This window comes from Zonotrichia leucophrys, chromosome 12 (assembly GCF_028769735.1).
Source record: "Zonotrichia leucophrys gambelii isolate GWCS_2022_RI chromosome 12, RI_Zleu_2.0, whole genome shotgun sequence".
NCBI classification, from domain to species: Eukaryota; Metazoa; Chordata; class Aves; order Passeriformes; family Passerellidae; genus Zonotrichia; species Zonotrichia leucophrys.
In genome coordinates, this window is record NC_088182.1 from 2679415 (window position 1) to 2690016 (window position 10602).

Sequence of the window (10602 nt, forward strand, 5' to 3'; positions counted from 1 at the left end):
CAGTAGTTCAGTTCTGTGCCATTTTCCTCTGGCCAGATGCAACAAAAGGAACATTTATCTCAAAGGAATGGGGATGGTAATGACCAATATCACTGCAGTTTGACCAATGCCTTGGCAGAACTCAAAGCAAAACTGAATACAGCTTATTCCTGTAAAACTGAGTAATAAAAAAATCAGACAGGACCTCCTCTGACTTACAACAGAAATCCTCTAAAATCTATCCTCTCAATAAAGTTTCACTGGAACAAAGTCATTGGTAGAGCGATATGAAAGTGAAAAATAAAACATTGGGCCCTTATTCAGTAGGGCACTTGAGCAATAACCCAAATTTTAGGTAATAAGTTCACTGAACTCAGCAAACATATTGTGGTTTGGAGTATTTTGCTTACAAAGAAATAAAATCAACAAAATTAGACAAACAACCATGGATGCAAGTGTACAGACCTGGATCAACCAACACAAACTGCCCAGAGGGAAAGATTTTAGTGATGGACAGACAGACCTACAACATCAGCCTTGGGAAAAACATGTGGCTGCTTCCAAACCTACAATCTCTTCTTATTAACCATTCTCTGATTTCAGCAAACTGCCAAAATAATGGTGCATTCTGTAAAAATGCATGTGTTAAAAAAACCCCATTGAGTTAATCACTCCTTTAGCTGAAAGAATTGTTGGGGGTTTCTAACAGAGAAAAAAATCTGCTCCCCAATAATAATAATTCCCCTTTCCCTATCAGCAGAGCAATCTTTCATCATCAGCACTGATTTTATTGGAAGCACTGGGGGTGCACACTGGCACCAGGCATTTTTTCCTGAGACATTGTTCCAGGTTTGCGTTGGGTTTAATGCCGGAGCAGCACGTGACAGGACGGAGAGCTGCATTTTTCAAATCTCCTTTAAAGCTGTGGGAAGACTCTCCTTAAAGGCAGCCCTCTCTCCTTTCAAGTGCCACACAAGCACAGCAGGCAGCATTCAAAGGCACCTCTTCAGTGTCAGCCAGCAGGGAAGGCTGACAGGGAATTGCTTGTGTCACACTCCAAAAGTCACCAAAGCAGACACACACTGAAAGGTGCATGGGTCCAATCCTTCATTTTTTTCTCTTTTTGTTGTTTTCCTACTCCTCTGAGTGGATTTCTGCCTTTCCCATTCATTCCAGCCAGGATGCTGTTCTGAACAGTGACTCAAACCTTGCAGAGTCATCCCATGGGCCTCCCAAAAAACAGAGAAGCTTGAAATGAGATTTCTGAAAGTACCAAAATCACCGAGCTAAGCTGTAATGGGAGGTCAGAGGGCTTTGGCTCACTGCAATATTTAGAGTTCTTAGGGACTGCAGCCTCATGCTCTCACTGCTTGCCTTGTTTGGAGCTACACTTTGTGTCCTTCTTACAAGGAACAGGATCTGCACTTGGAAATCACACTGAAAACCACAAGCTAGTTAAGCTGTAACAATAATCACTACTTTTAATGATAAACTGTTCTCCATCTGCGTTTTTTTTTTTTTTTTTTTTGATCTTCACACGTCCAGGTGCAATGAGGGAAGAAGGGAACATCTGCTAGGGAGTGCTGAAACCCCAGAAAATAACATCAGCCCAGGCATCCCTCACTGTGTGCTTCATGCAGGGCGCCTGGACACGCTGGGAGGAGAAACCTGAGGCACCAAATATCACCAAGCACCTTCATCTGTTTATTACAATCACTAATCAGCATCTGGGAATGCAAATGCACTTACACAGGTCAATGAATAAAACAGAAGAGAGTAGCTAAGGGGAAAAAAAAGATGCTAAATACAACAACCTTGAGTTTTGAGCACTGACTTTGGTACGCAGAAACAACAGGGGGAAAAACAACCCACAGCAAAGGCAGCCAAGCTCACAGATCTTCACCTAAGCTCTGTTTGAGCCTAGAAGGGCAATTAGTTACAAGATTATGAACTACAATAATCTTAGCCTAGGAACAGTGACCATGAGCTGGGATTTGGTTCAGTGTGGTCTCAGCAGTTCCTGTGGGCACTGCCACAACCCCCCTCTAGTCCTACACACAATAAAATATTCAATAGTCAAGTTCTGCAAAGAGAAGTACCTGGGTTCCTTTTTCCCATTCAGAGGGAAGAAATCTTCCCTGCTATTTAATCAGAGTGAATGCCATGACACCCTGCAGCTCTCCCAGCCCCAGCAGCCTTTTCCTAGGCACACTTTGAGCAGGATGAGGGTTTGTCTGAATGAGCAGAGCTCAGAAGGGCGGAGATAAGCAGAGCAAAAGGGTGCTGGGAGCCCCAGGTGCACCCACCCACACTGCAGAGCTTTGCTCCAGCTCAGGATGAAAAGCCATTGGCAGCTGCAGTGCACAGAGGGAGCTCCTGAATTATCCTGGCTCCTGAATTATCCAAACTCACCCTGGGGGTTCCCTGGCCCTGGAGCCCCAAGAGAAGCACAGAGAGTGGGCATGGGGTGATGCAGGATTCCCTCCCAAGGTGCAGCACACCAGGGGGAACAAAAAAGAACCCTCTGACCAAATTAGAATTCATTGAAGCCCATGTTGGTACTCCAGGTAGATAATCACGATAACATCGATCTTCCTTCTGCTCTTTGAGTTATTCCCTTACCCAACAAGATCTGCTAAGGACCCAGGGTTTGCTGTGAGGAGAAGCCAGCAGAGCTCCCCAGCCCTGTGGGCAATGGGATAATTCAGGCCCAATCAAAGCACACATTCCAGGTTTCATTTCAAAGTGGAGCTCAGGGGAACCCCACAGACCTTGCAGGATCTCACAGCTCATGACAGCACATTCAAACAGCATCAGGTGGATGAATTTCTTTGATAGAACTCGTCCCACTAATGATTTGGGGTTTTTAGGAGTCTAACCAAGAAAGGACAATTGAAACTTATTATAAAACACTGAGCACATCACCACCAGAATATGGTACAAGATTCCTGCTCTGTTTTCATTCCCCTGCTGCTCCCACACCCTGTCCTCAGGGACATCCATTTTCATTCTCCACAATTTAGGGTTGTTCTAGGGTGGGCTTTGTGCTAGCAAAGAACCCATGATCTGTAACAAAACTGAATTTCTACTTTACTGGACAAATATACCAAAAGAAATTGTGGCATCTTGGTGGGTTGCTAAGCAACCAAGAGCTCCAGTGTCACTTGTTTGTGATCAATTCAAGTCATTCACAGGGCTCTGAAGCACCAGCTCAGGAATTCCAACAAAATCTGTGCCTTGGGAAAGCCAGGGGGACTTCCTGACACACAGTAACACTTTCTTTCCTCCAAGATAAACTTTGTAGATGTTCTTTTGATCTGTGTGATATGTTAATCCATTATTCTGAACGTACTGCTAATGGGAAAAGCTATAATTAACTAACTACAGCATTGTAATGCGTGCAAGATAAACTGATCTAATTAGTAGTGTTTAAAGTAGTCCGTGTCCTCTCCCACTGGGGAAAGGAGCAGATCCTTTCTGATCACAGGAGCAACTGTCCCCAGCATCGTTTCGTGTAAAGAATAAATTCCTTTTTGTTCCATTTTCCCCTCCCAAACAGAAGTGATGAAGTGAATTTTTACTGGCAAACAAGGTGGCCCCAGTCCAAGGCACTCGAGGTACACATGCAAGCTGTGAATAATGCAATCTTTCATTTAAATAAGGCTTATCTGTTGGCTTTCTTGGGGTGAAGAAGTGGGCTGTTATACTTTCATGCATGAAGTTTAATTACTGAAGTAACTCATGCTAAATGCCCACAATAGTTGCACTCACTGAGTTAAATGTATATTGCTGAAGCAATATACATTTATTATGTACAAATAATAAAGTCTCTTTATTTCAGCCTTATATTCAAGATTCATCCCATCCCTATTTTGATAAAAAACTATAATAAACAGGAAGAGTTTAAAAACAAATTGGTTTCCAAGCTGTGTGCTGCATATGGCAACATTTCAACTCCTTGATTGCTGGCAGGTGTTTTTTTACTGAAGATATTTAATGATAATTTCATATACACTGGGCAGTATTTCTAAAGAAATTACCTCCTGCAAATCTCAGTGTCCTATCCCGTGCATCTTGTTTTAATGTCACATGATCTGGACTTGCAGTTCCTCTGCAAGCCAGACTCCACTGGCAGCAGATGCTCAGCCTAAATGAGCACCAGAAACTCTGAACCAGAATTTCCTAATTTTTGATTAATTTTTAATGACCCATTGAGAGAGAGAGGGCTTTATTTGGCTTGGGTTTTTCAGAAACACAATGAAAATTTATTAGTTTTAAGGCAGGGAGAAGTGTTAACACAGCAGGAGTTGTGCACTCTGGTATCTCTTATCAGAAGATAAGCAGAGGCACGTGGGAAGCAATGGCCAGAGGATGGCAAGCACAGCTCCAACGAGGTAACATTTCACGTTAATAAATGGCTAAAAAATACATATTTATTTAAAGTACAGCTTTTTACCTCCTCTCCTTTCCTCAGACCTGGATCTAAAGTCACAACATTTATTATTTATTGCTCGTGGAATGGGATTTGGGAGAGCTACACAGCACTTATGAACTCAGTCACACCAAACCCTTGGCAATGACACAGAAATGCCACCTGTCACCACTCTGGTGAAATATTCCAAACCCACATTTCAAGCAAAGGTATTCCCAGGTAGTGCTGAACACCTAATCCAACAAAACAGAGCTCAGCTCCATCCTACCCCAAAGGAAGCCAAGCATCCCTGAGGATGGAAGCGGCAGATGCAAAGCCCACGTTCATTTGCCGTGTCTGACTACAGGAGCACAGAATCTCCCTGGGCTGCGTTGCCAAGCTCGCCGATGCTCTCTGATCGTGCAACAGCAATCGATAACACACACACAGCCCAGCCACCGAGCCCAGCCGTTCCCGCAGCGCTACACGGGGAATTACACCGCTTCCCAGGGAAAAACACCATCAACCTGGGCACCTCGGGAATGACTGAGGAACTGCAGCGAAACCACCGCAAATCCCCTCTGAAACCATTTGGGAAGCTGAAACAAGTGCTCGCCAAGACGCAGGACATCAGAATGGCAAACTTGAGCCCGCCTAAAGCAGCACGGGACTGAGCCAGCAACCCCCAGCCGAGCCCACGGACCATGGCTCTGTCCCCTGGACCCTCTGTGCTGTCCCCTGGCTCTGTCCCCTGGTCCGTGGTTCTGTCCCTTGGTCTATGGCTCTGTCCCCCGGCGCCTCCGCGCTGTCCCCTGGCTCTGTCCCCGGCTCCGGCTGTCCCTTCTTGGCTCTGTCCCCGGTCCGGGTCTGTCCCCTTGGCTTCTGTCCCCTGGTCCGTGGCTCTGTCCCCCGGCCCCGCAGGGCTCCACGCCCCCAAAACTTCCCGCGGGCAGCGGCTCCTCCGCCCGGGGACCCCAGTGCGGGGAGAAGGGGCCGGACCGGCTCTCCAGAACCCCCCGCTCGCCCCGAGCCCGGCTCCGCTCCCCATCGCTCCGGGACCAGGTGCGGTGCCGGCAGCAGGAAAAGCAGTTTTCAAACCAGAGCGATAATAATAATTAAAGAGCGCTTTGGGAGCCGGGCAGGGCGGCCCCGAGGCCGGACACCCCCGAGCCCTCCCCGCTGCCCCGCCGTACCTTGAGCCCGGGCGGGCCGAGGGGTCCCGGTGGCGGCGGCGGCTCCGCAGCCCCGTCCCGGCGCTCCGGATTAATCGCTCCACCCCGAAAAGGAAAAAAAAAAAAAAAAAAAAAAAAAAGGGGGAGGTAGGTGGGGAGGGAAGGAGGGGGAGCGGAAAAACCCAACGCAACCACCCCAAAGCCAGCCCCGCTCCACACCCACGAGGAGGGAGAGGGTCCCTCCGTGACTGGCATCGCTATCTCCTCCGGCGGAGCTTGCGGGCAGCCATGGCAACGAGCCCCGCGCTCCCCACGGCCACCCCCGCCCGGCCCCGGCCCCGCTCCGGGTCCCACCTGCCCGATCCGAACCCCTCGGCCGGAGCCGGCGGCACCTCCGCTGCTCCGGGCGGCACCTGCGGATGCAGGGAGGGAGGAGAGGATGGAACGAGGGGAGCCCCTGCCCGCCCCCAGCCCGGGGGGGCCGTCCCGCAGCCGGGCAGGTGCCCCCAGGGCCGGGCAGCCCAGAACCGGGCCGGGAGGAGCAGAACGGAGCGGCCGAACCGAGGGGACCCGCGATGCTCGGATGCTCTCGCTCCGGCGGCGGCGGCTCCGCCGAAACCCAGGCGAGGAGAGCGAGGCGCTGCCGGGGAAGGGACGGTCCCCGCCTGCTCTCACCCCTCTCTGGGGTGCGGAATTGTCGCTGCTTTTCAGAGGAAAGGATGGAGATTAAGAAAACCGCAACTGGGTTTAGCCCTTCCTCCCTTACCCCTACTAAACCCTCATGTACCCCATCATCCCAACAGCAAACCTCGGAAAACCCTCTTTTCCTCGGTTTGTCTGGTTTTTATTTTGGCAAATATAAAAACGCCCCCCCGTGTGCTGTACATGACCCCAGACCCAGCTCAGGTTCACGTGTGCGATTGAGCTCCCGGACTCTGCCTGGGCGCTTCATGCCCCGAGCCCTGCGTGGAACGCGCTAAATATTTAAGCGATTGGTAAAGACAGTCGTCACAAACCTGCCAGTCATTGTCTTAAGCACCCCGTCCCAGAGGTGGGGAAGGTCAGACAGAATCATTTTCAGGAGGGCTCGGACTCCTCAGACGTTTCTTGACCTTTGGGTGCTCCTCTTTTCTCTGAGCCTTGCCTAATGCAATGAACAATAATCACAGAGTAACATTCACGGACATTAAACCATAAACCCACCCTACCGAAGCACAGCGGCACTCCCGGGGATTATTAGCATTTGGGTTAAAGATTTTTGGGGCAGTGGCAATTGGAATTTGTGTGGATGTACTGGCCAACTGGTGATGTTTATCTCCTGCAGATTTAAGTAGGTGAGCTTGCCTTTTGGATGAGGAGTAAATAATTAAATTTAAGGGAAGGCGTTATAAAGATGTCAGTAAAAGAAAAAATATCTGAAAAGTAGAAGGGAAAAGGGCAGAATAGTTTAATGTATTTGTTAAGTAAATGCAAAACAGTTCAGGCAATGGTAAGTTTGGAGTCATGCAAAGTCAGGCAATTAATAGATAGAATTTTTATATTCACCTATGCATGAGTGAGCTGGCACCAATATAAATGCATGGAGCAGAGCATGGAAGGTGCTGAGGAAGCTCTGAAGTTGGGCAGATTTCTGTGTGGCAAACACCCAGCCCAGGGCACACCAGAGGACTGGGAATCCTCCCTTGGGATCCTTCCCTCCATGCCAGACCCTGAATTGAGTCACTGTTCCATCCAAAGACAGTGAAATGTTATATTTACAGCACATTGCTTTCCAAAGCAACCAACAGCCAAGCAACAGACCTGTGCCCTGTGAGGGGAAACTCAGGAAATAAAGGACAAGGAGGCAGCTCCAGAGGAATGTCTGGGAGCTGCCCATGGATTGAAAAGCCATTTGAGCCAGCAGAGATTCACTCCAATCCAGAGGTCTGGAGATTCACTGCAGCCTTGGCAGTAACTGGAAGTGCCAAGGGTGGGAGCTGCTTGTCTGGGAGCAGAGATAAGAGAGCTGGGAGAGCCAGGGAGAGCTGGCATTGCCCCTGCTGCCATTGCCAGGAGCATGAAAAGTAAAACCAGGGACTCTCACTCACCCTGTTGGAACCCTGGATGATGAGAATTTTAAATTTTCTGTGTTGAAAGGCACTGAACCTCAGGAGAACACTACATTTGACCTGAGGCCATGGGGAGGGTTTCCAAAATTGATAAATCTGGGATTGTGGGTGTGGAATTTGAATAGAAGTGTGTAATATCACATGGTAGAAAACTTAAAGTTTAAGGTTTTAAAGTACAGCCACTAGGCCTAATCAAGAAGAGTTTAATGTAGGGTGTGAAAGTTTGAATATTGGGAAGTATAGGTTATATTGCTATAGTATAGCAATATATAGAGAGCTAAGATGGAGGTTTTAGGGTGGCTGATCCTTTTTCTTCACCTTCTTCTCCATGGGTTTGGCTGGTATCTTGTAACTGTCCACATTGTGAGACATGGGTGATTAGTTATTGAGTTAAAAGCAAAAATAATTTGGATGTCATTTCTTAATTGGACAGTTTTTTTCTTAAAAGACCTTGTAGAGATAGATACAGGGCCATTTTGTAGATTGTAAGACTGTAACATAGATAAAAAATAACAAACACCTGAGTCTGAACACAACATCAACATCCCCCTGCCCAGGCAGTGCTGAGCCCCACCCGGGATTCCTCAGCAGCCCCAGGAGTTTCCAGGCTGATTTTTGCAGCAGAAAGAAGAGAGGCACCAATTCCATGACCTGCAGAGGCTGCTGCCAAAATCAGCTTCCAGCTGCCCATCCCCGCATCCCTGTGCCACACAGGGAGGGGAGCTGGGCTTGCAGAATGCAGCCACCCTTCATTTCCCTGCTTGGCTGGAACAGATTTTAGATCCTCCCTGTCAATGGGATTCTCCCATGTTCAGGTTTGAGGCCATAATATGGAAAGCATTAAACTGTTTTAATTCTTCACAGAATCATGCACAAAATTTGTCTTCTACTAGCAAGCCAGTTGATGGCAAAGCCCAAGTGCAGCCGCATCCCCAGAGCTGCTCCACAGTTGCAAAATAAAATAAAATGTGCTCCTGTTAATAGTAATAATAACATGGCACTAGCTAAATCTATTTGAGGATAGGGTTTGCCTCAAGTAAAGTGTAAATAGACAAAATCAATCGTGCCTCACATCTCACTGGGCTATGAAATGGGGCAAATGTCGTGGCACTTAAGTCTGCACCAAACAAAAATAAAGACAGAGAAGCTCAGTGTGGTCCTCTCTGCGTCTCACAAAACTGCTCTTTATTTTGGGATTTCCTGCTGAAAATCAAGGGGCCTTTTCATCAGACCCTCTGCTTGATGTGAGAATGAGACAGCAACACTGCTGGAAACACTGGAAAAAATTAATTCTCTCTAGGCTGGTACGGATCACATATTTAAAAACGCACATTAAATAAATAATATTGTCTGAAACCAAGTGTGAGAGAAGCCCCTCAGAATATTTACCTCAGGCATTGTGTGAAGGAGTCAGGAGGAACAGCAGGTGCGTTCTGCCAATCCCAAATGTAACTTGTTACCTGATTCCTGAGTGTTCTCCCTCAAGACACACCCACCATCCCAAACCCAGCTCCAGAGTCTGGTGGCAGGCTCAGAAGATTCCCAATCCTACACTAAATGTCATTTAAGACACATGAAATACTCAGGACAAAAGAACAGATTGGCCAGGTTTTCTGTGGAGGAAATTAATTTGCTTGCAATTGCCAGCACATATCCCATCAGCAGAGCTCGTTAATAAAGATGCTGTAATTTTCTGAATAGGTAGATATGCAAAAAAGGGGAATGTATTTGAATATCAAGAACCACAATTTGATATGGACCAAAAAAAAATAAAATAGAATAAGCTTCTGGAATCTGGTTTGGTCCTGGACAAATTAAGTGGCTAAAATAATTGATATAATGCCATGTAAATTTTGAAATTATGCCCTGCTTCATGATTTTGCAGTATTTTCCTTAACTTTTGGATTTTTAAAGTATTTAAGTTATACCAGCTGAGATGCAGCTTGAGAAGCACTGAGCTGCTTTGGGAGAGTGAATTCATAGGAAAAGATTTGGACCATTAAAGGAAAAACTCAGATGAGAAAGAGGATGATGCACATCCTGCTAATGGTTTATTAAACACAGATCTGATTGTAAACACACCTCATCAACACTCAGCTTTGAAATGCTGAAAGTTGGATGAGTTCTGACCAGAGAGAAACTCCAGACATGCCAGAAAATTCTCATCCATCCCTTCCTAATGAGAGTCCAGGAGAAATTCACGTGGTCAAAGGACAGCAAATTTAAAGAGAATTAAAGGAACTACCACTTTGCACAGTTCAAAGCAATCCCAGGAATTCAGGCTTTGAAGAACCTGGAGTGAAATGTTGGGATTTTATTTTTTTTTTTCTCCTAATCTGATTTTTTTTAAGGCTGGATAATTTTACGACTGCTAATAACATTTGTAACTATGCTAGCTAAGATAATAACAATGGTAATCAAATCTCATGCTTGAGGGCATAAATTGATTGCTTGGAGGGGTTATGGAGAATTTTCTGGTTTTCCCACCACTGAGTCCATGATTTCACAACTGACTAAGTGCATTACAAGGGGGGAATTTGCTGCTGCAGCCAGACAATTGATCTGATTTGTAATAACAAATCTGACACCAAAATACAGCGAGCTGCCTGTCTGCTGTGCAAACACCAAGAGATTTAGGCTCAAATTCAGGGAAATATTTGGTTCTTATTTTCCAGTTGGTTTCCTACAGTCCTCCTGTAAGAAAGCAGCAAATCTAGGTGGAAAACAAATCCAGAAAAACCAAACAACTCCACAACATTTAAGAGCAGGAAGGTAGCAGTGCATCTGAGAGATCATTTAGGCAAGGGGGCTCATCCACAGGTTCAGGGCCAAAGATCAGGATGGAAAACAATTCACAGAGTGGGCTGACTCGTGTATCCTATGGCCAAGCGCATATTTCCATATGTTTCCATCAGAAAAGGAGGTCGTGGTC

At 46.7% G+C, this 10602-nt stretch overlaps 1 protein-coding gene across 7 annotated transcripts in view; it reads right to left on the reverse strand.

Moving 5' to 3' along the window:
• The window catches only part of CHL1 (cell adhesion molecule L1 like), a 135109-nt gene extending 128989 nt beyond the window's left edge, over nucleotides 1–6120 (reverse strand). For 4 of the 7 annotated variants that reach the window (XR_010441821.1, XM_064724107.1, XM_064724110.1 and 1 more), the window contains exon 1: nucleotides 5584–5666. The gene's annotated coding sequence lies outside the window, so the exon portion shown is untranslated. Of the gene's footprint in view, nucleotides 1–5583; nucleotides 5667–5916 lie in introns of those variants that run through there. The other 3 variants (XM_064724112.1, XM_064724106.1, XM_064724108.1) reach the window with 3 other exon arrangements.
• Nucleotides 6121–10602: the final 4482 nt, after the last annotated feature.